Raw genomic sequence first — 27,801 nt, 5'->3', positions numbered from 1 at the left:
CTGGAGCTTTATTTATTTATTTAGGAAGTCATTCATCATTAGCCCCGGCTTAGCTGCCTGACAGACTGGGAGTTCCTTGGGGCACAGACTGCATCTCGTCTCCGCGCTCGCCACGCGTACGCCGACAGCGCTGGGTAAATAATCGTCCGTCAGCCTCATCTCGCAGCATCCTCAGCCGCAAAGGGGAATAAACATGATCTTCTGTGAGAAAATAATGCTAAAATCACCAACATCCCCCTGTGAAAGCACCCACACCCCGAGCCTGGGAGCCGAGCAGATGGGTGACACCAGGTTATCGTAACGTGCTTGCGACTGGTGGGGAGGAAATAAAAGTAGCGACTCAAACACACCAAGTACAGCCTAATTACTATTTGGTGGTAAATGAAAATCATTGTAGCAACAGTGCAGCTGATGATCTGTTTTGTTTCCTCATCCCCCCTGAAAAAGGTACAGTTGTGCCTCAGTTTGGAAGGGTCAGAAGCAGCAGTGGGAAGAGGAGGGTGATTCGGGTGCTCTGCAAAGCCCCCGGCCCGCGAGGACGGGGACCCTGAGCCACGGGACGAAGGACAGAGACGTTTGTCCTTCTTGGTCCATCCTGTAGAGCTGACTTTGCCACCACGGCTTGCGTCCTGCTGATTAGCGATCAGCAAGGACAGCTAATCAAGGTCATTAGCAAGCGCTGTCTTCCCCGGGTTTTGCAGCAGCCCTGCTCGGGAGGAGCGTCACCCGGCCCCTGCGCACCAGGATGTTCCACCCGCCACGAGGACCCACCACCAGCCGGCACATCAACGCCTCCAGAGGTGTTTTTCCAGCCCAGGATCACACGTGCTGCAAGCCAACAACACACAGAGCACCCCTCGGGCACCGGGGTGTCCCTCCCGCTCCCCCCGCTGGAGTTCAACCTGCTTTTTGCCCTGCAGTATCTCTCCCCGCACCGTTTCCTCGCCAGCCGCTCCAGCCAACACAGGGGGTTAAACTCCACAAAGAGGATTTGGTTTTGAGCTTGCAAGACACAAGATGAGCAAATCCCTTCCCTTGCTCTGGCAGGAATCCTGTGTCTCAGACCCACCAGCCAGGGGAGATTAAGAAAGGAGGAGAAAAAGAAAAAAATAAACCTCATCCATCACTCGCTGCCATGATCTCATCTGAATTTAGAGCTAAGCTGGGCGGATGCTGGGTCACTATGGGGCTGGTGGAGCCCTGCAGACTGGGCAGAGGCTGCTCAAGGTCAGCAACAGGGCTCAGCAGCCATGTCCATGCTTTCCCCCAATTTAATCCTGGTCCGTCTGGAGAAGCCCCTGGCTCTTGTCACAACCTTGCAGAGCCCCAGCTCCAGCAGGTACCTCCGGGAGTCACCGTAACCAATGAAGCCCCACAAAACAGCAGCAACACCCACGGTGCCACCCGGGGACACGGAGCCCCGCAGCTCGGCCGGGGCTCTGCTGCACTTGCCATCTTCCACACCAGACAAAACATTAAGAGGCTGCTAAATAAGCAGAAATTGGGAGTAACATTATCCTGCCTGGCAGCCTGATCTCACCCTGTTGGGTTACTTGTATTAAATATGGTTTTCGTCCCTTTCTGCTCTGAGCAGCTGTAGCAGCGCGGTCCTGCCGGGCTCACAGACGTCCTACCCCAGAGGTAGCTGCATTTTATTGCTGAAGATAAAGCAACCCGTAGGCAGCCTGGCCACACCAGGGATGCATTAGAGGCAGCTTAAAACATTTATAAGCATTCAGAGATTGATAATATCCCTCCTACAGCAAAGAGCTCGCGAGAGGACCTACCCATTACCCAGCATTCAAAAAGAATCCACCTGGTAGGCACGTCATTTTATATTTGACTTTAAACCAACATAAGGGTTTTTCTGACAAGCTGGTGAGATCATCTCGGTGGCTTTGTTACCAGTCAGTCATCCCAAAACCAGGCGAAGAGACTTTTCTGAGCATTCACGATGTTTTCATGATGCCGAACAGCGCGTAGGCACACGCGCGCTCCCGCGAGAGGCGGCAATGAATTAAACATGCAGTAATATTGAGTCGGCAGGTGAAGACCATCAGCACGCAACAGGCTAAGCCTGGCCGGGAGAAAGATGCTTTTTGTCGTCCATTTTCAGCAGGGCAAGGAGGAGCGTTGCCGCAGAAAAGCCGGTTCTTCCCCTTGCCATGCGCGCGGGTGCAGGAGCTCTGCGGAGCCCAGGACCACGGGTCTTGGGAACGACTCGTCCATCTTGGGAGCGCCGAGCCGAACGGGAACGGGTCCAGCAGCAAATCTCTCCTTGGGCCGCGCAGAAGCCACCATATTGCAGAAAATGCTTTTCTTCTCGCTGCACCATCTGGAGTCACCGGGAAATGCAACTTTCTCTGTCCCCATCAATTACTGAAGGGAGAAACCTGCCGGCCTGTGAAAGGCAGCTAAAATCTCTCCATTTCAGGCCTGTCCATCGGCCTGAATTAAAGCCCAGACCCCCAAGGCGATAACCCATGGCTTGGAGGATAACCCTCTTGCCTCGGAGGAGGCAGCGTTTCCAACAACATGGACACCAATTAAAGCTTTTAACGATGCAAGCCCAGGACCTTACTCAGCCCTGAGCAGCTCTCCCTGCTAATAACCTGGTGCCGCAGCCAAACGATGGGCGCTGGGCTGCCTTAAACACTTATGACAACCGTGGATCGCGCTTTCCGCTCCATAATGACCCCACCATGTGTCCCCCACGCTGCTGTCTGTCCCTGCTTGGGCAGAAGGGATGGATCCCCTCCCGGACACCTCCCAGAGCATCTCCAGAGAGAGATTTTATTTGGTTTATTTGGTTTTTAAAGCCTCCCCCTTACCCCATTCCCACTCCAGCCTCAGCTCGGGTTCTCTCGTTAATCTAATTGTTCTCCTAATGAAGATCTGCAATTCCTCAAACATTAATTACCAACGGCAGCAGCAGCTGTGGAACAAGAGCTCCCTGTTCCTAATAATACGCTTCACACTTTCGCCTGCCACAGCTCAATTTAGCTTCGCGTGATTTGGCTGGGGGGAGATAAATAATATTCTGGCTACGGGGCTCTGCAGACAACCCGAAGGGGAGGTGACGCTCTCCGCGTGCCCAAGGTGCTCTGGAGCACCACAGGTCCTCGATCAGCTGCTAAAAAACCCTTTTAGATTGCAGCTGCAGCTCCTAACCCGCGGCACAGGCTGCGCTGCCATCGGCCACCGTCTCCATCACACGCGGCTTTTAACAGGTGTAAAGAGCTCTGCAAACAGCTGGAGCCGGGCCAGCTGGAAGCAAAGGAGAGGTGCTACATCCACGGTCCCCGTCCATACGTCGAGCGCTACGACAGCGCAAATAAACCAGCGAGAACGCGAGAGCGAGGGCGGGAAGGCAAACAAACCGCAGTCGGATGGGCCCGGGCGGTCAGGAATGAGTCGGGATGGAGGCAGAAGCGCCAGAGAGGCTGCAGGGAGGGGGAAGCACGAGCCATTATTTGTTTCGCTCCCAGTAAAATGGAAATAGAAATGAAGGGGAAGGTTAGAGGTGATGGTGAAACTTGAGGCTGATCGCAGGCCTGGAGGGAAACGCTCATGTAGGCGCACGCTCTACCTCAGCGCAGCACAAACCCATCCCAGCTCCTCTGGCAAACAGGGGGATCCCCAGCACCCCCAGAACGCTCCCATCCTGCCCATCAACCAGCAACAGCTTTGGCTACAGCCACGGAGATGAGGGAAAACCCACCGCGCAGGTTCATCGATACCATCACCGCAGCTCGTGGGGCAGTTGATCTCTCCCACACCCTGCACGATCCGCTCATGGAAAAACACCATCCGCAAAGCTCAACCCTTCCAAACGCAGCAGCACCGGCACCTCTGGCCCAGGGGCGCGCGGGGAGCCAGACGTGCCCGGGCGGAGGAGCTGCCGGCCGGTCCCTCCGCACAAAACAGCCGCAAAGCCCCGCGGGGAGCGGCAGCTGGAGCGGCCGGAGCCAGCGAAGCCGCGCGGCCCCTCTCGCCAGCGCCCGCCGCCAAAAACACACAAGGGGAACAAAGCAACGCGCGCAGACAATGAAAGAAAACCAACCCGCAAGAGTTTGCAGCGACAAAGGCAAACAAATAGATTTGTGAATAAATATTGATTGGGCAGGAAGGCAGGCAAACCCTTCCAGAAACACACGCTGGCACCGGGTCCCGCTCCAGCGCGACGAGCGGCCGTCAGCGTTTCATGGGTGTCTTTGCGCGGGCGGTGGTTTGAGCTGCTTGGCGGGGTTTTGGGTTGCAGGGGGTACCAGTCTCCTCCACGCCGAGTATCGCACACAAGCATTATCCCAAGAGATTTCAAGAAATAAATGCGTGGGCCAAATGGCAACAGAGCCAGCGCTGGGCAAACTGTGCAGCACGAGGGGGAAAGACCCTCTATCCACCCAAAGCTCCCTCTGGGAGAGGAGATCGCCAGCTAATGCTCGTAGGCACTACGGGCTCAGTTTGGCCTAAAGGAGTTAAGTTTCCTCCAGCCAAAGCACGAGGCTGAGTCAGAGACCTGGATTCAGACACCACTCCGCATTCCCTTTTTCCTGACCACAATCACATCTGCGCATACCCCGATCCTTCACGGACACACACACAGGCCTTTCATCCCGGGAAAACCCCCACGGCACTGTTGCTTTGCAAAAATTAATTAACGTGCCCATATGGGGAATTTCAAGACTCGCTTTTCCAGCACAAAGCAGGCGTCTCCAGCGGGGATGGGCACCGGTACATGGACGGCAGCGCTGGGATCGCGGGGGAGAGCCTGGTCCCGATGAACCTGCCCTTCCCCTGCCTGGCACAACCCTTTGTGTCCACCAGCGAACCCCCTGCTCACCCCCACTTTGCCTCCTGCAGCCCCCAAAGAGCCACAAAAGCACCTGAGCATCAGCATCGCTTGTCTTTGGTGGCTTCCCACTCAAATCTCAGCCCTGCTCTGCTCGCGGATTCCAACAGGGGCATCGAGATTGCAGAATTCACCTGATCTACCCCAGAATCGTCACACTTGGGGGGGAAAAAAAAAAGGCATTTCAGGGCTTTTCAGGTCATTGCAAACTGGCTGGAGGTCAAAATAGGTTGGACAAGGTCTTGTTGCTGCATCCCAGAGCTCGTCAGCAAATGTGATTTCAGGGTGAGCATCACGCACGGATCCTGCACGCCTCCAAAAAAAGGTTTCCTTTTGTTCAGCTTCCTCCCAGCACAGCAAAGAAACCCCAGCGCCGTGAGGGGCCGGGGCCGCTCAACACAGCTTTCCTGCTCATTTCTTTTTCAATGAGTGAATTAGCAGGCAGCCAGCCGACTTGAACATCCCCTTATCTCTGCACCAAGCTCGCTGCCGAGGATTTGCATAATTTTAATCTTTCCCACCAATGAGCATGAAAAAATTAGTTTTCCACTATTTTATCTTCTATTTGTGTTCAATAAACAGAGCTGGCGGCTTTGCTCCATGTATTTATACTGGGAACCGCGAGGAAAGGGGTGATGGGGGGTGAAAATCCCGCATCTCCAGCATTTGGCCAAGTGGAGGGTTAAACCCAAGGAGGGAGATGGGGGGAAAACGGCAAAACTGCTTCACAAACTGCAGCTGGGGGTGGGATTTGAGACTACAGCCCAAATTCCCTTTGCCCAAGCCCAGTTGTTTTCTCCAGTCCCTCTCCTATCGCCCAGCACCAGTTGCCAGGTTTCCCCCATCATTAAGACCTTTGATTTTTCCTCTTAACAACGAGTTTGCAGAACTCGCCTCGAATCCAGGCTCTACATCCCAAAACCACCAGCACTCTGGGGACTGGGAGGGAGGCGCTTGGACAATGAGGTCCCACCTGAGAAACAACCTTGACTCTATTAGCGAAGAACAGAACAGGGTCACCCCCAGGCCCTCGCTCACGTTTCTGCACCTGACAAACGTTTCTGCTCTTGTTGCTGCAGATATTGGGCTCTGCAAGACGGGTCACGCTCGGCAGCGCCCGGAGGATCCAAAGTTCTGCCCCTCGCCGTCCTGGGCACGTGCGGCTTTGCAGGATCCTCCGTCCAAACCGCTCACGCTGCGCAGAAGGAGGGGAGGGAGAGGGAGCCATGCAGAAAATCACCGCCAACGCAGGGCTTTGGGTGCTTTTTTAATGCAACGCATTCTTTAAAAGAAAAGGATTCACCAAAAATCAGGCTTGTCCATATAAATCAGGCACTTAAAAGAAAAAGCTCCCGCTTGCGCTCTTTCTGCTGCACAATAAGAGCATCATTTTTGGCAGCACGCAGCATGGGGGGATGCAGAGCCCCGCGCCCCACGCCTCTGGATTGCACATCGAAATCAGCGCCACGTACAAGAGAAAGAAAACGCAGAGAAAAATCGAGGCGCTCCTGCGTGTCCCCCGCTCCTGGGCGAGGTGGAAGGCACGAGCAGGAAAACACATGTTCCGTTTATTTCTTCCCCAAAGGCAGGTTGGGGCACGCACCGGCCTGAGCTGGGGACAGATTCCCACTAAACCCGGCCCAGGGAGGTGCCCCCAGGCACAGGTTTAAAGGAAAATGCCCCAAAAGTGCCGGGACTAAGGGCAGTGGGTGGCCCAGGGGACTGGGGGTGCACTGGGGGCTCAGGAGCAGCAGGACAATGAGGACAATGCCCCGAGGAGCCGGGTTCTCCCTCCCATCCCGGCCCGCGACCAACTCATCTGCACCCAGAGGTGCAATTACCTTCCATACGTTCTCTATTTACGCTCTAGGAACCATATAATTTTCTAGACCAAAAACATAATTAAAGAGTCAGAGCTCCCTGGAACGGAGCCCTCTCTCCTGCCATCGCTCTTATCTCCTCTAAAAATACCCCGGCACGCAGCCCCGTGCCAAGGGTCAGCTCCCGCGGGGCTGCGCCGTGGGGACAGGAGCAGCACCCCTGCGATGGGCGGCCTGCACGGGGAACGCACCCAAAAGCACCCGCTTTGACCCCAAAAAGGGGCCGCCCCAATGGGAACGCTGCGCTCCGCACCCAGCGCTGCTTCGCTGCCGTCGGGGCTCCAAGGGAGATCGCCCATGCAAGGAAAGGTTAATTCATGTTTAACTTTTAATGCAGTTTATCTAACCAATTTTAAAACCTTGGGCAGACAGGCTAATTGAGAATTAAGGGGACTCTGACGATCATTGCTCTTCCAACAGAACCAGGCCGAGGCTGCATCCAGTTTATTCCGGGATAAATCCAGCGTTCCAGATGAGATGCAAAGGCACACGTGCACAGGGGAATATCGGACCGCAAAGACACCGGCTTGTCCTGGATGACAACAAGAGCCCTGGCTCTGGTCTGGCCCCAGGAGAAGCAGAACGTTTAGAACCTTTTCCAGCCATTCTATAGAGGCAGAAGCACCTGACCCTCTCCATTCTCCTGCTCACACGCTCACCTGGGATGAACACACGCTCAGGTGGGTCAACAGCAGCCGCCCCAAAGAAAACCCAAAGTAAACAGCTTCAGACAGAGGATGTGCTTTTTTCACCCCAAAAAAAACAAGCAGCATTGCAGCGGGGCCCACAGTGCCCAGCACCTGTGTATAATCAGATATTAGGATATTGGATATTAGGAAAAAATTCTTCCACAAAGGGCTGTCGAGCACTGGAACAGGCTGTCCAGGGCAGTGCTGGGGTCGCCATAGCTGGAGGGGTTTAAAAGGTGTTTAGATGAGGTTTTTAGGGACATGGGTTAGTGCTAGAGTTGGGTTATGGTTGTACTCGATGATCCTGAGGGTCTCTTCCAACTGAAATGATCACAGAATCCCGGAGTGTCAGGGGTTGAAGGGCCCTGGAAAGCTCATCCAGTGCAATCCCCCCATGGAGCAGGAACACCCAGATGAGGTGACACAGGAAGGTGTCCAGGCGGGTTGGAATGTCTGCAGAGAAGGAGACTCCACAACCCCCCTGGGCAGCCTGGGCCAGGCTCTGCCACCCTCACCCCCAACAAGTTTCTTCTCAAATTTAAGTGGAACCTCCTGTGTTCCAGTTTGTACCCATTGCCCCTTGTCCTGTCACTGGTTGTCACCAGAAGAGCCTGGCTCCATCCTCCTGACACTCCCCCTTTCCATATTGATCCCATGAATGAGTCCCCCCTCAGTGTCCTCTTGTCCAGCTCCAGAGCCCCAGCTCCCTCAGCCTTTCCTCACACGGGAGATGCTCCACTCCCTCCAGCATCTTGGTGGCTGCGCTGGACTCTCTCCAGCAGTTCCCTGTCCTGCTGGAACTGAGGGGCCACAACTGGACACAAGATTCCAGGTGTGGTCTCAGCAGGGTCCTGCCCGCCAGGCCTGCACAGACACGGGTCAGGAGCTGGGCCTGGCCCCCCGGCCACCGCAGCTGTGCTGGGCCCCGTCCAGCCCGGCGATGGCTCAGGGGGGCTGACAGGGGACCCCGCCGGCCGCTGCTCCTTCCCAGCTCCCATCTGCGTCATCTGCTTCCTGAGCCCAAGGGCCACGTCCCCCAGCAAAACCAGACGGTTCCCAGTGGGGTCTGGGTGGGAGCGGGTCCCGCAGCTGTGTCGGTGCCGCACGTGCGTGGGGAGGCGGAGAAGTGGGAGCAATAACATGGGAGAAAAGAGAAGTAAAAACCAACAATGAAACAGTGCTGGGGGAGAATCACTCGCCTGGACTTGCTGTAATTACACTCCCACTGCCGAACACAAAGCTCTTGGCTCGGCCCTCTCATAAAACTGGGAGAAGGAAGGTGAAAGAAATATATATATTTTTTTTAAATATCCTGAAGGGTCAAAACAACCTTTTAACTTGTCAGCTAACAAGTTCAAACAGGACTGCAAGTACTGCTTTCCATAGCTGCCAGGGAGAGACGTTCACCCAGCCATCTGAACTCAAGCCCTCCAGGCCTTCACGGTTTTTGCTACAGCCAGAAGGATCAAGGTAAAGGTCCTGGCAACACACCCCAAAACCACTTCCCGGCAGGAGCACCAGCCTGGACGCCGCGTTCTGCACGAGATGGAGCTGCTGAGCTCCAGCCCCACCACCCCACGTCCTTGGGCAGATCGTTTTGCCTTCCAGGGCCCTGGTTTCCACATCCTCCCCTGTAATTATGCCCTTCGGCGCCCGCTCCTGCTCTCCGCCCGCCCGTGCCGCTCAGTTTATCACCTGCCAGCACGAAGCCACACGGCCACGGAGAAACGTTCTGCCGTCCCTTGGCTCCCGTTCACCTGCTCCTTTGCAAACGTTTCAGCCGAATCAATGCAAATCCCCAATAAAAACCACTTACTTTGATTTAAGAAACTGCTCCTTGCAAACCCAGGGCTGGCCACGGTTTTAGCATGAGCTTGTTTGAGCATCGCCCAGAATCCAAAGTACATATAGAGCTCCCATGAGCCGAGCAGTGAGTGAAAAGCAAAGGGACCCCTTAAGTTTTGCCATCACTTGTAATTTGCATGAAGATTTAAGTCTGCTCTGACAGAACCTTCTCCTGAGATTGCTCAGCCCGTACACAGCCTCCCAGTAACAAGGAAGCCACCTTGAAGGACAAAAAAGCAGCACACACAGAGTTTTCGGTGCTAACTTCAGTAAATACAGTCTCCTCGGCTCCCCTTGGCTCCGTGTGCCTGGTCATGCCACCCTAGTGCTGATGCTGCCGAGCCCAGCGGCAGAAAACCTCCTGAAAACTCACTGTTATTGCTTGAAGCGCCGAGCCCGGCGGCAGAAAACATCTTGAAAACTCACTGTTATCGCCTGAAGCGCCGGCGGCCCTCTCGGTCCTCAGCGCCATCCTCAGAGATGCCCGGGTGGGGTCCAACACGGGGAGGTTTGAAAGCTCCTCCAGGATGAGGATGCTCCTCTTCCTTCAGGACTATCTCAGCTGTCCAGAGCAATCCTTCCCAGGCACAGGCTGATGGGGCCAGCGAAGCTCCTGGAGGCAGGACCAGATGAGCCGTGGGGATACACTTACAACACATCCAACAACAAAGCTGATTTTCAGGTTCTGAAGTCACTAGAGGAAGGGTCCGATGAGGACTTTTCCATGTTTGTTTTCTGTGTTTTTCACTCCGGCCTCTCACACAATATTTACAAGGGAAAAAAGGTGTCTGAAGAAGCAGCTTAAAAACACAGGCATTTTTGTAAATCCTCCCACTTCCAAGATTTTATCAACAAAAGAAAGGAGGAGGAAGAGAAAACATAAATAGGAGTTTCACATTGACAGCGTCCCTTTGAACAATTTTCAAAGAGCTCCACTACCAGCGCTATTTGATTTTGGTTTTCTCAGAATATCTCCGGCGCGTTCCTCCACGTACCCAACGGCTGCACCAGTTCAGGTCCCTTTTCTCAACTGTTCCTTGAAGAAACGTCCCCTGGGTGAGCAGCGACCACAACCACCTCAGATGTTTGCCCAAGACCGTGGATGTGCCGGGATGTGTTTCAAGGTTTGGTCAGCGCACAAGGGTTCGCACATTGATGCTGAAGATCCAGGAGTTATTCCCAGTGGCTCTTCCCTTTGAGGCAGAGTTGTGTTCCACCAAGGATGTCCAGCACGGAGAGGAGCTGAGTCTTTATCTTGTGTGGGATCATTATGAGTGATAGCAAGTAGAAATCTTGAGCGTATGCCAGGCTTTGGCAATTAAAGATATTTAAGGCATCAGAGCCTTAAACCTTATTGTTAAATTGTTATTATTTCCAGGTATTGACCTAGTAAGGACAAGTAAAGCAAGAAGAGTCCCTAAACCCCATCATAAGTGGATTGCGGAGACTAGGGAGAAATCACTCCTCCAAACTGGCCATCTACTCCTGAACCAAACAAATTGTGCGCTGTACAAAACCAGGAAATCCTTCGTTTATTAACCCAAACCTAAAGCCAAGAATGTAACGCACAATCTTAGTGGCGCAGGGGGGGATTTGCTCATGTGAATAGTTTCATCCCCCCAACAGCAGCCTGGCCGCTGTGCCCTTACCCGCCCCAGCCACGGTCCGAGGCCGTTGGGAAAGCGCTGCCGGAGCACGCGCGCTCCTGTTCTAGTGATGCTCGGTCGATACCGCCATCCTCCCTCTTCGCAGGGAGCAAGCAGCACATAATTCCAGCTACTCCACAGCACAGGCGGCTCCGGGCAGGGGTAATTGCAGCAAAAAAGCACCTGCTGTCTGACCCGAGGGGCCTGGGTTGCCCCGGAGTTGCCGTCTCCCATCCTTTCCTTGTCTATATTTCGCCACCTTCAACAGCAAACTAAGTCTGGAAAGGGGATGGGAAATGAAGGTTTGTCAAGGATTCTGCGGCAAATAAAAGAGGTCGGGCAAATCACCCAGCAGCCAGACCAAGGGAAGCAAGGAAGGAAAAGGTTTGTGTGCAGGGAGCTGCACAGGAGGCTCCAGGCCCTTCTCTCTCCTCCTGAAGCAAATGTCAAGACCAAGGTTGATGGAATGCTACAGCTCTTCCTCTCCATCCTCGGAAAAATAAAATAAATAAAATAAAATAAAATAAAATAAAATAAAATAAAATAAAATAAAATAAATAAAATAAAATAAAATAAAATAAAATAAAATAAAATAAAATAAAATAAAATAATAAAATAAAATAAAAATAAAATAAAAATAAAATATCAACCTGTGTGAGACAGGCGGCCCCGGGACCCGCGCAGCTGACACTTCAAGTGACAGAAAAGTCCAAGGGACAATCAAATTCCGATTATAACGGGAAAGAAGAGCCGCATATACATGAGCACAAACTGTAAATAAGTGGGAAATAAATCCCCTGGATATGGTGACAGCAGCCCCCAGACAGATCTTTACAAATTGCCTTTTACAAGTAAATAACATTATATCAGGGTTTATGGGCTTCCCCGAGACGGGCAGGGGCAGCGCTGGAAATGCTGTAATGGCATCAATTAGGCAAAAGGCAAAACTATACGGATTTTCTTAGTGCCCACAACGTGGCTCTGCCCTATAGCGGCAAGAGGAGGTGGGGAAGAGGAAAGAAACATGGTCCAGCATCCCCGGACGGGGGACGCGCTGCTGGAAAAGGACATTTTCCACCATTCCTCATGCCAAAGGGCCACGGAAACCACAGGAACTCATCCCCACTTCACCCCTTCCACGGCCGAACCATCCTGCCTCAGTTTCCCCCCATGCTACACCACCAGAGAATGAAGAGCTGTTTAACAACATCAAGTATCTAATTCACTAAAGATGTTTAAGTGCCTTGAGATTTCTGAAGGAGCTGCTATAGGGAAGGCATTAATTTAAATATCTAGTGGCACAGAACATAATGCCAGGCAGATTTTCTTCCATTCTTTTTATAATAGCTTAATAATCCTCAAAATAGTTTCATTGTTAATACTCCTGTTGTGTATTTTATTAGGGCTTTTTAGATTGTAAGGTAAGGTAAACACTCCACATTTCTCTAGCACCTACCAAAGCGCTTCTCAGAAATAATTACTTCAGCTTCAAACGCCCGCGTGGGGGGACCCTTCCTATTTAGATACGGGTGCATCATCCCTCCTTTCATCCAGAGCCACCCAAGATACTCTGAGGTTGAACAGCAGCAAAACGCACCCTCCTCCCTCCTCCCCCGGACCTTCATTACCAGTTATTGTCTCCGCTCTTTAGAGATCCCCTGATTATCACAAACAACAGCAGCAGATCCCGGGCTCTGCCAGCCCACGGCTCTGCCCTGCGGGCGCCAACTCCTGACCCGGGGCAGTCCGGTGACACATCTGCTGTCAGGAGAGAAACGAGACAGTCATTTATGGGTGTTTTTAAGCTGTGGCTATGAAAGATGGTCCAGACTCCACGAGAGCGTGGCAGGCATCCCCTTTTCCTTCTGCTCCCTGCGACTGCGGGGCTGCCGATGCTCCTCTAGCTTTCCACAGACGCATCCTTGGTCATGAGGAAGGAATTGCTGCCCTGAGGGTGGTGAGAGCCTGGCCCAGGTTGGCCAGAGAGGTGGTGGATGAACCATCCCTGGAGACATCCCAGGCCAGGCTGGACGGGGTCTGAGCAACCTGAGCTGGTGAAGATGTCCCTGTCATGGGCTGGATGGGCTCGGAGGGTCCCTTCAACCCAAACCCTCCTGTGATTCTGTGATTCTGCACGATTGCAGAGCTCCACGATGTTCTGTGCATCTGCCATCGCGCTCGTTATCCCCATCCCAACGATGAAGAACGGAAGAACCAGAGGAAGCAGTGGCTTGTCCAAGCCTCCCTGTTGCATAAGGGAGGGATGGAGCTCAAGTGCAAACCTCAGTTTATCCAACTTTTGGGTCATGTTTTAGCGGTTTGCACTTGCAAGTTTGGAGGCTCCATGTCCAATACACCACAGCCGGTGGGACCTTCCAGGACAGAGACAGGCTGAGCTAGTGAGGACAAAAAAGCCAGCGCACCATCAATTAGCAAACCAAGCACAGTGCCACCAGTGCCCCAGGAGGACAGGAATGAGGGATGGCAAATTTCTAGGTAAGTCTTCTAAGGTCTACACTGAAAACCACCCTCCCCCAAGAAAATATAGAGAAAGAAAAACGCCAGCTCAGCCAGAATTACTGATGGAGAAGCTTCAGGGTATAGCCGGTTATTGAAGTTTTGCAACGTAAAGCTTCCATTATTTATTACTTTTTTAGCAAAGGAGAGGAACAATGCATCTCCCTCCTCCAAAGGGAACAACCGCGCGACATCATCTGTGCATTGTCTCCCCGGTTTATCGCCGCCGCGCAGCGCCGAGCAGATTCTACCCCGGGGCAGACACAAAACCACAGGGCCACGCTTTCTAATTATACCCTCTATTCGCAGGGAAATGGTTTATTTATTAGCTCTTTGAGCTTCCCTTTCATTCACTCGCGGTCCCGGCAGCGAGGGGCTCTCGACAAGAGGAAATTTATGAGGTTTTCTCTTTTCTCCACCTTCCCCGCGCTCCCACCGGCCTCTCCCTCCGCTCCCCATCCAGCATTCCAGCCGGTCTCATCACTTTTAATTCAATAACTCGCGGTATAATTACTCCGTAATAACACTATTATCTTAACGTTTACTCAGCAGCTGTGATCCCCTCACAGCGAGGCGAGGAGGGAGCGGAGCCGCGATTCTCTGGGGAGAAGCCATGGGGAGAGTCGCCTTTCTGCAGGAAAATGACCCAAAACCAAACCCCGTTCGGTGACCGAGATGCCGCACAAAGGACTAAGAGCCGGGGCGCGTTTCTGCAGCTCCAGTCCCTCCATTTTATCTCCTTTTCATCAGAATCTGGCAGGTTTTGCTGGCGGAGAAGAGCAAGAGAAGGGACGCGGCGGCCGCACAGCCCAGGGTCTGCAAACCACGGAAGCCATTTAAACCAGCACCGGGCTTCATAATCGCCCGAAAAAAGCACTGCCCTTCGGGAAAGGGGCTGAGAATGGGGGTAAGCAATAGCGAAAGGCCCAGTGAAGGATAGAATTGCGCTCTGTGCTATAGGACACATCCTTCCTCTCCTGCAAAACGCATTTAAATACAAATATCAACCACTTATATATTACACTATGGCTCGCTACAAAGCCTGGTTTTAATTCCCCTCCAGCAACCCCTCAGAAAACGCGTTTTGACAACAGCACACTTGGCTAAGAAAATTCTTCTAAAGCCATAGACTAAAACTCAAATAACTCGTGCAGCAAATGAGGCGGGGAGCAGCCTATTAAATATCAGACCCCATCAGCTCCGAGCTCGCTAGAAAGGCAGAATTTCACCCTCCAAGCCTCACAAAGAGCTGGGGTGTTGGCACCTTTTGCCTCCTTGCTGCGGTTTGATTTGCGATGATATTTCAACAAACAAGCCCACTGCATATTTAGGCAGAAATGTTCCTACACGCAGCACATTACAAACAAGTCGCTGCAGCCCCTGTGTGAGCCAGCGCGATGCCGGAGCCGCCAAGGGGAGGTCAGGTTCACGCAGATATCAGAGCCCGAAATCACACCCGAAACTCGGTGCGAATACCAGCGTTCGGGAATAATTCACACTATCACGCATCTTGTTTCATCCACACGCTGCAGCGAAGGGGTAAACACAGTTTATTTTGATTGATTATCCATCGCGTAATGCAGAGCTGTAATTCCATCAAGCCATCAAGGCGATTCGGCAATTATATAAATCAGGGGAGGAACGTGCAAAAGGTTTGTCGCTCGCAACTCAAAACGGAATTTCCTCATATTATATCGCTGCACATTGGCTTGTTTTTTAATAACACACAGTCAGGTTGTTTTGCTTTCAAATTTGTTTACGTGCCTCTCCCATACACCAATTCACCGGTTGCTGCCGACGACAGATCACATCTACATTAATAAGACTTTTGATGCCGTCTTCCACTCCACAGGAAATTTCCAAAGCAAACTAAGGCTGAAATGCAGGTGGTGTGATGAAAATCACCCCCCACACCACACACAACCCAGCGCCTCCAAACAGCCGAACCTCAATGATCCCAACCGGGTGTAATTCACACGGAACAGGCGACTTCCCACCTTCGGCTGGGCTATGATGGAAGATGCTACAGGGAGCCCTTGGTACCGCTCAGGTTCCATTATTTATAACGTTATATAAAGCCGTTACTACCGAATAGATCTTGCGTGTGGACGTAATTATATGTATAAGCATTATCATAATTAAATCTACAATAAAGTAAATAAGACAGTTTATGATGCATTATCCAGACATTGTTAGCGAGTTTTTACACCTATTTAATTCCTATTTAGTAGGAGGCAGAGGAAAGTCCCTGCAGAGCTCCCCAAAACTCCTCTTCAGGTCAGAAAAGGAATAAATCCCAAAATCACGGCAAACGACCCCAAACTTGCAGCCTCATGTCAGTGGTGCCAATGGCTCTGGCTCAACCGCATCTCCTCATGCAGCTGCACGGCCCAGCCCTGTGTGAGACACAGAACAGCTCCTGCCCTCATCGAAAAATCATCAGGGTTTGTAAGGGTTGAGGGTAAAAGTCTCTTTGCCTCCAACAAGAGCAGATTTCAGCTCCGGGCTCAGCAGGGACCTGTGCTGGGAATCACAGAATCGGCTGGGTTGGAAAAGACCTCAGAGACCATCCAGTCCAAGCCTTGGTGCAACTCCAGCCCATTGACTAGATCATGGCACTAAGTGCCATGGCCAATCTCAGTTTCAAAACCTCCAGGGCCGCTGAGTCCAGCACCTCCCTGGGCAGCCATTCCAATCCTGACCACTCTCTCTGCACAGAATTGCTTTCTCATCTCCAGCCTCAATTTCCCCTGGCAGAGTTGAAGCCCATGGCCCCTTGTCCTATTGCTGATGCCTGGGAGAAGAGCCCAATCCCCACCTGGCTAGAACTGCCCTTCAGGTAGTTCTAGAGAGTGCTGAGCTCAGCTCTAAGCCTCCTCTTCTCCAGACTGAACAAGCCCAGCTCCCTCAGCCTCTCCCCATAGGGCTTATGGTCAAGTCCCTTCCCCAGTCTTGTTGCTCTTCTCTGGACCCGCTCCAGCACTTCAATCTCTTTCCTGACCTGAGGGGCCCAGAACTGACCACAATACTCCAGGTGTGGCCAACGCCACTCGACTCACACGATTATTATTTTTCTTTAAAGATAAATTCAACAACTCTTCTTGAATTGTAGGCCCTAAGTCAGTATTTATTATCTGTCTTTTTGAGTTTTTCTGGGGAATAAAAAAAAAAGGAAAGAAAAAGCCCCGCACTGAGCAGCCACCGAGATAAACTGGAGAAGCACTAAACACGGTGCCATTAAGTGAGAGGAGACTCTGATGTGACACCGGGCTGTTTGCTGGCACTATAAATTATTGCGCACTAAAAAAGTTTGTTAAATGCTCCATAAACTTTAACACATCGCTGAAACACTTTGAACCAAGGATTTTATTTGGCTATCCGCAAAACGGTGCGCCATAGCCGGCAAAGAACAGCAAACGCGTGTTTTTCTCTAAAAATTACACGTATGTTTTAATTTCTAGGGGTCGGAACAGTGAAATTAATACAAGTAGATTTAAGGATTCCATGTCACGTCTGTTCGGCTGAATCCTCGAACAGTGATGGAGTCTTTGGGGTTCACCCCTCTCCTGGTACCTCTGACCTCTGTATTGTGAGAACCAACCAAGCCCTGGGCACGAGGCAGCACCAGGAGCCCCGTGAAGCTCCGCTGAGCTCCCCGAGGAAGCAAATCGCATGAAACCAGCAGAGTGAGGGCCACACATCGGCTTTTCTATGTATTTCCCTAAATTTGCATTTCCAAAGCTATTCCAGGAAAGATAAACCAGCCAAGAAGCCAAATTCATCCTGAAAATAAATCCCCAAATGTTTTAATATTCACGTTCGTTCCTCAGCACAAGGAAAACGGGGCCTTTCTCAGCATTTTGCCATTTTTCCCCTAAAGAAGAAGGGAAGAAAATCAGTTCCCCAAGGGGGCAACAAGATGTGAGGCTCCACCGGCCCTATCGCCTTCATCTCCACCAGAACCCAGACACCCTCCAAAGGAAATTTTTGCCCAATAAAACTTGCTGAAAAACCTCAAATCCACCAGCTGGTTTAAGCATCATTGGCTTTGCATAAAACCTAAAGCCACTTGCAACATGTCACTCATCTTCCCTATTAAGCCTAATGGAAACCGTGTGGCTCCCCGCATGGGGACAGACGCAGATTTGGATGAGTTGCCCAGAGACAAAGAGGGACCGATATCAAACCTACACTGGCACATCGAGACCAGGGACACAGGGGACAGACTGGGGTACAGCCACGTGTCCCCCAATCCAGCCCTGTACAATCCACACAGGCTGTCGCAATCTTCTCCTGGTTTATAGCACGTAGTTACTCCAGCGCCGGCACAAGGGACAGGAATTCATTCTGAATCACGACTCTACCTGGGGCTAAATCATTCGCTGGTGCGATTTACACGTTCGCACCTCGCCGGGCGGCGCGCAAAGCTCAGCGCAGGTTCATCACTCATTTCGGGATATCACTCCGGAAGGCGCTGCCGAGTCGAGGTTTGCTGCGAGGAACTGGGCGCTCGGTGCTTCGTGTGACGCTCCACGGCAAGAGAAACGGTCCCGGTAGCGATTCTGTCCCCTCGGGTGCTGCAGCCATCGAGCCGGAGGCAGCGGTGACTCATTTGGTTCCGCACACCGGCAGCACCCAAAAGCAAACGCTTCGGAGGAATCACCTGCCTGGGTGAAGTTTTGTTCCTATTTCCAGCCACCGCCGCTCGTGAGCACATGAAGCAGGATGGGATCAGCCTGACCACAGAGAAGCGCCAGCATCCAGGACACCAAATCCATTAACGCTGGAGAAACGGCAGCAAACAACCAAGTTTTGCTCCTTGACGTGTACTTAACACACTAAGAGCATGGATGGCATGAGAGCATCCCAAGGAGAACAGGACCTGTACAATACTGCAATATCGGTGCTGGGGAGACCGGAGCCATCCTGGGACACATCTCCAGCAGGACTCACCGCCCTGGGAAGCCTGGAGCAACCTGAATTTCTGCAGGTTTTCCCCGTGACCGTGTGCTCGGGGCTGCAGCTTCGGCCCCAGCGCACACACCAGGTCTTGCTTAGTGAAATAATCCTTTGAATTCAAGCAGCTCCCATTTCACGGAGCACCACAGCTGTTCGCTTCCCCACACGCCTTTTCACAGCGAGCTCTTCCCTCCGCTCCCCATCCCCCAGATTTTTCTCCTAAAAGTTCAAATAAACACATTTTCAGGATGGTATTTGTAACTTTATCCCTTCTTTTTCATTCTCTTTCTTTTTCCAGAGCAGTGTTCTAAGGCTGTGACTTCAGAAACCTTGCAATGCAAGACTTGCCGCATTGCCATGGCCCTTGGCCACCACTTTGCTCAACACAGAGAAGAAATCAAAATTCCAAAGGCAGCTCAAGAGCTTTGGTGTTATGGCTACGGCAACACAAGGAAAGACAAAAACATCCCCCCGTCCAAACCCCCTTAGGTCTCTCATGTTTTGCAGCTCCTCCCTCATTTCGGCCCAAAGTTTCCTTTATTACACATGAATTTCCTGCTCATCTCCACCTCAAATTTTCTCAATTTCTGTTGGAAAGGGAAAAAAAAAATCACCCATGAGGGCTTGTTTTACAAGACAAAACGAGGGCTGGATCTCTGCTGCACATTGTCCACGTCTGGCAGGTGGAAAGGGCTGAATGTCCCTCCCCACACAAAACAAACCCGGTCCCGAACAAAACCCATGTTTACGGCACGTGTGCACACGTAGCCCAAAACCATGAATCAAAGGCCCAAACGTGTCTCTCAGGGAGCCGACTGCCTCCCAGCAGCGTTTCCAGGAGGCAAAGCCAGCAGGTGTTACTATTTTGACACGTGGATTTGATCCCCAAACACGGCACTGGTTGGAGATTGGACTTCACTGTGGCTGTTCCTTGGGGTTCCCATTTGGGCCCGTTCCTGGTGGCAAAACGAGAAGGACCGTGTGGTGCATCCCAGCGACATCCCCAAGAAAAATAACCATCTTCCCCTTTCGAGGCCACAGCAATTGAAATATCTGCCCTCAGGGGAGGCTTTTTCTCTCCTGCTCCTTGATCCGAGGAGATTGGGGCAAAAGATACCGCACATCCCCCTCCTCCCATCTGGAAAGACGGATGGATGGGGACACACAAAATACCCAGATCCTGTAACAGAGCACGGCGAGAGGCTGCGCTTGCTTCCTTAAGTAAAGGATAAAGTTTAAGTTTAAGCTGGTCTCTGGGGAGAGAAAGAGGTTATTGAATCCATAGGAAGCAGCAGGGAATAAACCAAGTGACCCCGAGGCCAGGCGCAAGCAACCGGGATTCCCAAGGGTTCCAGAGCCGGGGGACAGACCGGCACCAGATTTACTGGGGATTGTTTTCATCCCCTGCTCCGGTCGCACACACATTTCCCTTGCGCTGCCTTATGGAGCAAACAAATGTCATTTCTTCGGGGAAACTCCAAAGACTATTTTCTTCCCAATCCTCCCCTCTCTCCGCATCCTCCCCACTTTGCAGCTTGCAGAAAAGTGCCCCTAATCCCCAAATTCTCTCTTTACCTGCAGCAAGAGCTGAAACCCTACCCGTCCCCTCCCCCAGCTCTCCAACCGCACTAATCCATCACATTCCCGGCCTTGCAGCCCACCCCCAGCCCCGACAGCAGCAATCCTGGCACCAGATGTCCACGGACAAAGGCAGCGCCAAGCATCAAAAAGCAATCGCCCCATCGCCCCTGTCCCGACGGGGCCCCTGGGCAAAAAAAGCGAGTTCAAAGAGCAAGAACCGCAGGCCAAGCATCCTTCTGCTGCTACACAAGCGTCCTGCCGTTGCACGAGCATCTTCTGCAGCTGCACGAGCATCTTCTGCAGCTGCACGAGCATCTTCTGCAGCTGCACGAGCATCTTCTGCAGCTGCAGGAGCCATCCTGCTGTTGCACGAGCACCTTCTGCTGCTGCACGAGCATCCTGCCGCTGCTGCACGAGCATCTTCTGCAGCTGCACGAGCATCTTCTGCAGCTGCACGAGCATCTTCTGCAGCTGCACGAGCACCTGCTGCAGCTGCACGAGCACCTGCTGCAGCTACAGGAGCACCTTCTGCTGCACGAGCATCTTCCGCTGCACACCCTGGGCACCCAGAGCGGGATCGCGTCCCTCCCAAGGAGGGACAAAACACAAACTGCAGCTGAGCTCGCCAAGGGGTTACAATTCCCCCTCTCGGATCAGGGATTTAAAACAGGGGTCGTTGATGGAAAATAAAAGGGATTTTATTAAGAAAAAAAAAAACAATCAAAACCCAAGCAAGACATCTGTGCTCTGTCCACACGACGGCTGAAGCAGCATTAGCAGCGACTTTGTTTAAATACGAGTGTTGCAAACCTCTTCCCGGCATCCTCCTCGCCGCCTGCCAGGAGGATTTTGCTAGCCAAACCACGCTCCAGATTAGCCATCTGGATTATCTGCATTTGCTAAACCCGACCGCGAGACCAGCCTTTAAGACAACACACCCATCTCCAGGGATTTGTTCACGGAAAAAAGAGTGGAGGGGGTATAATCTCCACTCCACACCCTCAGTAACTTTTCAGATGCACTGATTTTTTTACTATTTTTCCCCTTTTTCTTCTGTTTGTACGAGTTTGGTACTATTTGTTCCGGTATTGGGCCATGTTATTTACATCAGCCTCCTCCACCAAGTCCGCTGTGCAGCTGACAGTCTCAACCCCCATCCGAAACCCACCCAAAAACCAAAACCAGTGTTAACGGAACCAGCCCAAGAGAAAACCCAGCGCCCTACCCAAGGAGAGCAGCATCATGTTTCTAAAACTGATTATTTGCAACAATTTCCCCTGTTGGCTTTTGAAATCGCTCCAGCTAATGGTTTCCCTGATTTTTTAGGGGAAGAGCATCTCTCCTGCATCCCACACCCTGAGCATCCCTGAGCTGAGGGGACAAATCCTCACACGGCTCCAGGTGCTGAGGCTTGGGGGAATTTTGACCATTTTCCCTATTACACCCAAGTTTAGCGCTGCTGCTACAGCATCATTTTATTTATGGTATTACTTCTGTCATTATAACGATCCTACATAAATTCCATATACTGATTCCGCAACAATACTTGCTGCTATTATAATAATGATCCCATCTGAATGGCGCAGGTGCCATTATCAGAAAATCTGTTTGTAATAGAGAATCAACTGCAAAAAGAGGCATTACGCCCAAATGAACTATTTAAGAATTACCATAAACAGGGGGCCGGCCTCAATTCCCTTCGCTGCAACAGGCTGGTTATTGTAAATAAGAGAGCAAGTCAGAATTAGCAGGTAAGTCATCCCGCGACTGGGGAGCTGATGCTGAAACCGAGCACCGTGTGGCTTCCTCACTTGAATAAAACCAGATTTCAATAACAAATTTTTGCGACATACAAAGTGCTAACGAGAGCGCTAATCAGTACATGGAGAAATTGAAACACACCCTTATAAACCCATTAAAAAGTTATCCGTAAATAGAAAGGAAGGGCAGAGCAGCTTTTGAGAAACCCAAGCTCACCCCAGCACACATGAGCTCATGCAAAATTAAGGCGGCAGCCACTTTGGAAATGACATAAGATGCATGGGGAAAATAAAGGTGTTGCAGGGCTCAGTTTGATAGATCTCCATCCTGCATCAGCCCGTGCACGTTCCCAGCTGTAACATCCCCCAGGTGCCTCCTGATTCAGGTTTCACCCACCACAACAGTTATTACTCCTACAAAATAGTTCTGGAAAGGCAGCTACTCCTTCAAAGAGAGCTTCTAACAGATGTTTTCCCACCGTCAGCATTTGAACAAACACGGTGTCTCACACCTTCCGCAGGCCCTAATTTTACCAGTTCATTCTACACGCCGGCAAACACAGCATGAAATAAATTCAAGTGTAACAAGATTACACTTCCTCGATGCCACGGGATGCGCCGCAACCTCCGCCGAGCCCAGCAGCAAAGCCTTGCATGGGAATAAAAGTATTGGTGGGGTTCAAAACCTCTTCAAACTGAGGGCAGAGGATGGCTTGGAAATGGGATCCAGAGTCTTTCATCTCCAGGTGGCTGGTTTAAAAATTCAGCCCAGGTGAGCGGCATCTACAAAGCCTTTACTACAGGAGGGCTGCACGGGAGCCAGCGTGAAATGAGTAAAGTGGCTTCAACCCAGCGCTTTGCAGAGCGGTGTCTCACAACCTGTCACTCCCACACCTTGCACCACGGGGCAGCCCCAGAAAAGGCACCAAGATGCGATCGTGCAACCTCGGTTTTCTCCTTTAGACAAGGCTGGGTGATACCAGCACTGCTGTTCTTTTTTGGCCCGTACTCACATGCAACAAATGAGGACGCTTGAGCAGAAATCAGAGATAGTGGGTCTATTCCTGGCCTTGCTGCCGCGGGAGCTGGACGAGCCTCCCTTCTGCCTCGGCTCTTTTTGGCCGAACAACGTGGCACTTCAGCACTTTCCACTGGTCGACCCTACAACACTTCACAGAAAGGAGTTACGCATCGCTATCACAGACAAGGAAGCCAGCAGATTGCCAGTTCCCCAAGGCTGTTTTTCTGGCACGCTCCTTAGAGATTAAATCTAGTGAAATAGCTGCGCCGTACAAGAATCTGTACCCACAGGCCAGATTCAACAGTGAGGGTAAAGAAGGTGCTTGAAACTCACTGTGATCAAGGTTAAGAAACACAATAAAACGCCATATCCTGCTTTTCCAGCTCTGCAGGGTAATGAGGGATTTCCTCATATACCTGCTGCAACTGTCACCTCTGCAGGAATTTAGTACCTGATACTAAATTCACCCTCTGTCTGCACACTGAACCTTCAGACGGTTTATTTTGGTACCTTCACCTCCCCCCCTAAAAAATGATATGTCTCTCTTCCAAGTCAAAAGCATAATTGGGCCTTCTCTGGTTTCAACGCCTTTGAAAAACCACTGCTTTGCCTTCTGCCTGCAGGAGGAGGATGCGGAGCAGGAGCCTCGACGCTGCCCCAACCCTCATTTCCACCCTGACCGGCAGCAGGATTTGGAACAAGCGTCTGCGCTTCTCCTGCAGGTGATGCACCTTCTTCCGCGCCAGGATCAATGACACGCTCCCCAGATGATAAAATACACCTTCCCTTCTACTCGGCAGGTTCTTGGAGGAACAACATGAAAGGATGATGAGCACTGTGGCTTTTACTCCATCCTGTGCAGATCCCTCCTCCCTGGTGTGGAACCACCTCGTTTAACTGGGTCTGAACCAGCCTGACCCACCATCCTGGAGCCCAAATCCCAACACACGCCCCCACAGCCAGCGAGAGGGAGGCACCAATCAACTCCAGGCGCTCCTTATGTTACACAAAACGCAAATCATGAAGGAACTGCTAAAAGAGCTTGATTAGCTCAAATGCACTTTTTAAAATTCCTCCATTTTGGCAAAAAAAAAAAAAACAAAAAGCAAACAAAAAAAAAACCACCAAAACCCCAACAACAGTGTAAGTCTGTAAATAAAGATTAGCCTTGTAAAACACCAGGGCTGCCAAGCACCTCTGCAGCCAGACGGACCAGCGCTGAATCACAGACACCCAACGCGGAGCTGCTTATGAGCGAAGAAAAATTTCTCAGTGCAGGTGGTTTGTTATTCTCAGAAAACCTCTTCTTTTCAGCAGATGTTCGTCTGTTCTGTGTGTGGCAATCCCAGAGCGCCTGAATTTGTGATTTCTCCTCCGCTAAGTGACGTTTTCAGGAAAAGGGAGATAAAAGGAGAGCAAGACGCAGCTATACAAAGCACAGGCTGGAGAATCCTCTCTTTTTTTTAAAAGAGGAACCATAATGTTAATGTTTGAAACTGCTTTTCATATATAGTAATGATCAGCTTAATCTTTACATTTTTTTCCTTAACTGTGGCAGAGTTCTCCGCCAACGAACAATATAAATTTAAATTTAATTTCAAGTGTTCTGTTAACTGCCTCGAGTCAGACCAGCTGCTGCGAATTCAAAGTTAGAGCCTTGACAAACTTACCTGCAACAGAAAAGTGTTTTGCCTTTGCCAGAGTGAGAAAGAAATCATAAAGGGATAAAACATGACCATTTCTCAGAAAAGTTCAAGCTACACAGCTCCTGCAACAAAATGGAGCTTTTCCCCCCTCTTATGTTTCTAAAATTACGTGTTTTAGACAAATCTACACCTTGAGCTTGAGCAGTAGTATAATGGCTAGCAAGCAAGTCATGTAAAATGGAGAAAGCGAGTTATATTTTAATCCTGGGAACCGAGCACAGAAGTTGTGCCATGTTTACAGTGAATGCATTTTCTACGTTACTCAAACACTCAAAGCCCGAGTCCTGCCCCAAGCATCGCGCTGCAGATCCGGGCTGCCTTTGTTCATTAAAAAATAAACGGTATTTCCAGTACGGAAAAACAAAAATACAGTAAAAGGGGTAATTTGGAGAACAGGGTGAGCGGGAGAGCCGGCCCTCTGCACCACAGGCGAGCGCTCCAGCAGGAATGGGGGATGCTGGGCACGGTTTTTAACACTTTGTCTCTTGTTTTGCAGAGGAATTAGAGGGACAAAAAGGGGGAGAAGGGGTGGGGGGGTCCCCACCGCTCGACAGATCACGCCCGGCCAAGAAGATTTAGGCAAAAAGGGGAATTTTAAGGTTTATTCCTCAGCGGGAGCCAAGAGGGCGGCAGGACCCGCCATCACCCCCGGCCGCGCTGGACGGCGCTACCAGGGGAGGGCCGGCTCCTCTTCTTCAAACCGAGAGACAAAAATGATATTTTAAAATCAAACCGACTGTTCCGAGTCTCGTTTCGGCTCCGCGGAGGGGCTGCAGCGGGAGAACCCCCCGGGGACGGGCGCGGAACGGGCACTTACCGGGAGGGGAGGGGAGGGGAGCGGAGCGGCCGTCCCACCCGCGCCGCCCTCGGCACGGCGGCCCCGGCGCCTCCGGGCCCACGGGCGCCGCGACCCCGCGGAGCAGCCCGGCGAGGCCCGGCGGAGGGAGGCGGGGCCGGGGCGGGGCCCGGGCGAGCGGGGGAGCTCAGGGGCAGCGGGCCCGAGGGGGCGAGGGGCCCGGGGCGGGGGAGGCGCCGCGGCCCGGCGGGCCCCTCACCGATCCCCCTCAGACCCCTCGGCGGGTCCCTCACAGATCCCCCTCAGACCCCTCGGCGGGTACCTCACAGATCCCTCGGCGAGTCCCTCACAAATCCCCCTCAGACCCCTCGGCGGGTCCCTCACAGATCCCCCTCAGACCCCTCGGCGGGTCCCTCACAGATCCCTCGGCGAGTCCCTCACAAATCCCCCTCAGACCCCTCGGCGGGTCCCTCACAGATCCCCCTCTGGGTCCCTCACAGATCCCCCTCAGACCCCTCGGCGGGTCCCTCACAGATCCCTCGGCGAGTCCCTCACAAATCCCCCTCAGACCCCTCGGCGGGTCCCTCACAGATCCCCCTCGGGGTCCCTCACAGATCCCCCTCAGACCCCTCGGCGGGTCCCTCACAGATCCCCCTCAGACCCCTCGGCGGGTCCCTCACAGATCCCCCTCCGGGTCCCTCACAGACCCCCGGCGGGTCCCTCACAGATCCCCCTCCGGGTCCCTCACAGACCCCCGGCGGTACCGCGTCCTCATCGGGGACTCTGGAGCTGAATCTTTGGGTTCCCCCCCTTGGCCTGACCTTGGGGTCCCCCCGCCCAGCCTGGTCACTCAGAGCACCCCCAAAGCTGGGCTTGGAGCCCCGCCTGGTCCTTCAGGGTGCATCTGGTCCCTTTGGGGTCCCCTCAGACGCAGCCCTGTCCTCACAGGACTCCCCAAAATAAAAAGCAAAAGCTCCCCCCAGCATTAACTCAGCCTCTCCGGCCCGAAGGGGAAACTGAGGCAGCGCAGCTGAGCTCTTCCCTCAGCACATCCCACCCAAGCAGGACTCAGTGCCCCCCAGGGCCCCCAAAACTCATCCAGAGCACAATCCCCCAGCCATGGGGGTGTTTGAGTGGTCCCGATGACGCTGGGCTAATACCCCGCCGAAAGATTTTTGGCAATGCAAAACCCAACAGTTCTCATCAGGTCCCTGCCACCTTGGGCTTGGTTCCACCATCAGATAAACTCTCACCTCCAAACACTTTGAAAGGGGAAAAAAAAAGGCAGAAAAGCCAACAACAAAAGCCACAACCTTCTCATTTATTTTTCATGGAGCTCCACAGACGTGCAAAGCTCTTGCAGCCATCTGTAAAGAGAGAAGGTAATTCCTAGCCTGAGGACTTTATAGTTTAAATAAGACATAAACGCAGCAAGAGAGGACAGAGAAGAGAAAGGCGAGAGGGGGTGTGCAACAAAAGGGTTTCTTCAGAGAGAGATTAGGATATCACGATTGCTACATAGGCGCCTTTGCATTGACTCTATATAGGATTTCAGAGCAGCTCTGTTATCTCCGGGCACGAACAAAACACGCTGTACTTGCTCTTTTCCAAATCATACCAAGAAGCTGGAACCAAACCAAACAAAAAAAATCACAACAAAATTCCTTCCCCCCCACCCCATTTGGCTATTTTCTAATTTTCTTTTTTCTTCACACAGATATTTTGCCTTTTTTTTTTTATTATTCTGAAGGCTCGGGGTTGAAAACCCTCGGTCATCTGGGAATTGTGCGAGCCAGCGAGTGCAGCGGGTTGAGCACAGAGCCGCTTTGGCAGCCCCAGCACGGGAAGGGCTGCGCTGGAGCATGTGCTGGGAGACGGGGGGGAACGCGGGGGGCAAAGGAGGCCACGTACATTTGGAGGCGAAAAAAACCCTACAAAATAAAGCATCAGCAGGGCCTGCCGGGCGCGCACGCCAGCGCTGGGGGCTGGGAGCGGGGGAGCGCGGGGAGGAGAAACGCTGGGTGGATGGAAGTGAGGATCCAGATTGAAAACAGATGGCATTTTTCTTGCCAACCTGACATCCGAGAGCGCGGGAGGCGGGGTAAAACTTCCCCTCGGAGAGGCTGCCAGCCAGGAGATATGGGGGTGGGGGGGGCTCAAAAACCCCAGTTTGGTTTAAAAAAATCCCTCCTTGCTCCCTCTCGCTGGGGCTCCCTGGACAGCAGAGAGGAGCCCGTTGGAGCTGGGTTGTTTTTAATAATTTGAGAGGTTTGATTTTACCATTAAGCGTCTGATTCATCTGTTCCTGCCTGCTGGAGCTAAGCCCAGCCTGGCAGTTAATACTTGCCCTAGGAGATGTTTTAGGGGCACTTTGCACCCACACAGATCCCTCTGCACAAGCAGATGCAGGAAACTCGTATACGTGCAGGGAAATAACCCCGTGCACACCTTCGCGCACGCTGCGCCCAGCGAAAAACCCGCAGCTCAACACGGGCCGCAACCTGCACCCAGGGACCAGCTGGGCTGCGGCAAACCCCTGCCTGAGCGCG

The 27,801-nt window shown here is 52.3% G+C and overlaps 1 protein-coding gene across 8 annotated transcripts in view; it reads right to left on the bottom strand.

The window, feature by feature from the left end:
- Window positions 1-27,801, bottom strand: part of PTPRS (protein tyrosine phosphatase receptor type S) — a 150,104-nt gene that overhangs the window by 101,953 nt on the left and 20,350 nt on the right. Inside the window, exon 1 of one of the 8 annotated variants that reach the window (XM_082072267.1) lies at window positions 25,280-25,386. The exons of 6 other annotated variants lie outside the window; for them this stretch is intronic. The gene's annotated coding sequence lies outside the window, so the exon portion shown is untranslated. Of the gene's footprint in view, window positions 1-25,273; window positions 25,387-27,801 lie in introns of those variants that run through there. One more of the 8 variants, XM_082072268.1, reaches the window with a different exon arrangement.

The sequence above is a fragment of the Streptopelia decaocto genome (assembly GCF_964273445.1).
Source record: "Streptopelia decaocto genome assembly, chromosome: 24".
NCBI lineage: Eukaryota > Metazoa > Chordata > Aves > Columbiformes > Columbidae > Streptopelia > Streptopelia decaocto.
This window is presented reverse-complemented; position numbering and strand designations above follow the sequence as displayed.